Source organism: Drosophila nasuta, unplaced genomic scaffold (genome assembly GCF_023558535.2).
Source record: "Drosophila nasuta strain 15112-1781.00 unplaced genomic scaffold, ASM2355853v1 ctg20_pilon, whole genome shotgun sequence".
Classification (NCBI taxonomy): domain Eukaryota; kingdom Metazoa; phylum Arthropoda; class Insecta; order Diptera; family Drosophilidae; genus Drosophila; species Drosophila nasuta.
The window spans coordinates 272620-275932 of NW_026869427.1; positions in this window are offsets into that span (position 1 = coordinate 272620).

Consider the following 3313-nt stretch of genomic DNA (forward strand, 5'->3'; position numbering starts at 1 on the left):
TAAATTGTCTCATATGTGCGTGCGCCCAATCAATATGTGTTTAACAATTGGTTGTGGACGAGTTCAAATCCAACAAAGACCTAAAACTATTAGCTGCCAAAAAATCGAAAACCTTTCTACAACTACCAGATAGGCTCCGTAAACACAAATTAAAATCTCCTAGCACTATACTACTGCTAGCCAAAAACGGAAATCCCTGAAATAATTTTTCAAATTCAGTTTTGAACTTATGCAATCGATATGTTGGACATAATGAGGATTTCTAAAGACTTATATTAAAACGCTGAATACCGAACACTGCGGAAGCAAAATTATTGGGGTCAGAATAGTATCGTCCGCTTGAGCAGAGACTAACAAAAAACTTCGTTTTTGACGAATATAAGAATGCCCCTCTCAACAATAAAGGCCCACCGCACTTGTGGCTCTACTACAAGCTACATACAAAGCTTCCCTTTGCATTCCAGGAGTTGTGTGGACCACCACGTTGGTAGCACCCTGACTTTTATAAATAGTTATACCTTCTGCAGGTACAACTGGAAATTGTTTGCGGTCAATAGAAACTTGCTCATTTGAATGGTATTGAAAACTTTTTACAGTTTTCTGGGTCCAAGAGGATTCAGCACGACGAGTGCACCTAGATCGAGCATTAGATCCAACACTTTCATCTAAGAATTTAATTCAAAGAATATGCGGGGAGTTGGATGTATTAAAACTTATTTCCGTAAGTATACCATTAACAAGGCCATCTGCAGTTTCTATATTGACCGTCATCATGTATTTAGTAGTGGTTTTCAAAATAAGGGTTGTGCAAAGCCCTTGAGCTTGAGATGTTTTGAAATCCTTTCCGGATTCCACTTAGCTTCTGAATTAAGATGTGCAGCTTTAAATGAGTCAAGAGCAGATATTTGTATCCTCATTACGCAAAAACAAATGAATGGCATCGTTTAGAAATTGGTCTAAGACCGAAACTCTGGCTCTAAGTAAAGTTATGTCATTTATTGTCATTTGACTGGATGCCATTTTATTAAGCGCTAGCGCAAGTGCTTGATCGTCTCGTTGTCACATAATCTCTGTGAGCTCATAAAAAACTTAAAAATATCCAACAAAGCAGACCCAAATAAATATAACACTGGATGGATCATGCGACGATGTAGTGAATTGGAAAATCCATCGATCTCCAACGGGACGTAGTTCTTTGAGATCGCCAAAAACAATTACTGAAATTCCTCCAAATGAGATTTCCCTGTTAGCAAAAATTTACTTAAGACCAGCATCTAAGTGAGATAACATTTTGGCACTGACCATTGAGATTTCATTAATAATTAAGAGCTTAAGGTCTGTAAACCTTAAGCGAACTGTATTTAGTAAATCTGCTCCTAAATATTTAAACGAATACCCGGACTGATTCACTGGAAGTGAGAACATGGAATCTAGGGTTTAACCTCCAATTCCTGCGGGCGCACACATAAGTATTATAGCAGAGCACTATGGGCAAAAAGCCCCAAATTGCGGCATTTTTACCATTTTTGAAGATAGAAACATGAAACTTTGTACACATACCTAAAAAATAAATATAGAATTTCTGATTTTATTTCAAATTGAACCGCACTCTTCCTCCCGCCCACCTTACCATAAAGTTGCTATTTTCTATTTTTTTTCAAAAAATTTTTTTTAATACTTTATTGTAATATATTTAATAAAATTGTACTAAATGTATTCAATTAATATATTTTTTAGCAAATTTGCATTATAAAGTTGATTTGGGTACCTGAAAAATTAAATTAAAAATTAGTTAGAGTCCAATATTAAGTTTCGTGTCTCCATACTAGAGAACGTCAAGGGTGTCACTTTTTTGGCACCCGAATCACACTTATGTTAAGTTTGGAGTGCTTGTCGCACTCACAAACAACAAGAATAGAAAAACACACCCAAACGCACAAATCGTTTTCCGTGTTTCGTGTTTTTGCATTTCGTCACTCACTCAAACAGTAAGCGTAGATTCTATTTCACCAGACACTCAAAATTTTGCGCAGATAAGTGAACTGCACAGTGCACTCAAAACAAATGTACCAAAAGAAACAGTAGATCACAAAAGGCAATGCGCAATAATGCGCTGTGAGCGAATCACTCATGTTTTACAGTTATGATTTCGAGTGTCTTTAACTTGTATGTATGCATGATCGCTGGTTTGTTTTTTTGACGCTTGATTTCAGTTGTTAGTTGAAGCCTTAGAAGGAATAAGCAAAATGCCTGAAACGCCGGACTCTATAAAAAGTAAAATAGATTGTGGAACGTACACTTTAACACAAAAACATAAAGGAAGAAGTGTTATGTGGAACATTTTACATTCTATTCTTAAAGACCTGTCGAAAAGTTCTAAAATTTGTGGCTGGCCACACATCAAATTTGTCTCGGTATAAATGTTGTATGACATTAAGGCAAGCAAGAGAAGTGACGAAAGTGTCGACAACAGACAAAGCAAAAGCTATTAAAAAAAAATCCAATCAATGGATTGTTTTCATCAGTAGCCGGGCCCGGATATTGGTGCCGCCTATGGGGATCACATAAATGTGGATGACTTGCTGCCTAGTCCAGCAACGTTAAGTCGAAAGGTCCACAAAGACGCTGAAGAAAAAAAGGGTTGATATCATCGGAAATTCAAATTGCAGCAGATACTACAGGATTAGCTGCCGCCGTTGATATGTGGTCTGACCAATATCTACAACGAAACTTCTTGGGCATCAATATTCATTATCTTAAAAACAATGTTCTTTGTGATTTAATTTTGGAATGGAATCAATGAAATTCAATGGAATCAGAGAAAAGCAGCGGAGAAAATATTTTAACTAAAATTAAAAAAGACTTTTCAAAATTTAATATTGAAAATATTGACGAGATCACTTTTGTAACAGATAGGGACAGCAACATGATAAAAGCATTAGAAAACAACATCAGGCTTAACTGCAGCAGTCATCTTTTAAACAATTGTTTAGAACAATCATCTAATAAGAACTCTAGAGAATCTCCAATAGAAGAAATAGAACAATGTTCTAGAGAAAGGATTATTTTAAGACATGATTTCGAGGTCGAGAGTAAATGAAAACTGTTACCCTCTTCTGTCAAAGGCGACAAACAATTTTTACAAGAATTCATTTTTTCTCTGGAAAATCAGCCTGCTGTATGGCATGCAAAATGTGAGGCCTATAAAAATAAAAATTTACGAAATAAGGCTATCTAGGAAGTGCTATTGGAAAAATATGACGGCCAGGAAAATGAAACAGTAAGTATTTTAATAAAAAAGAAATCGATAAGG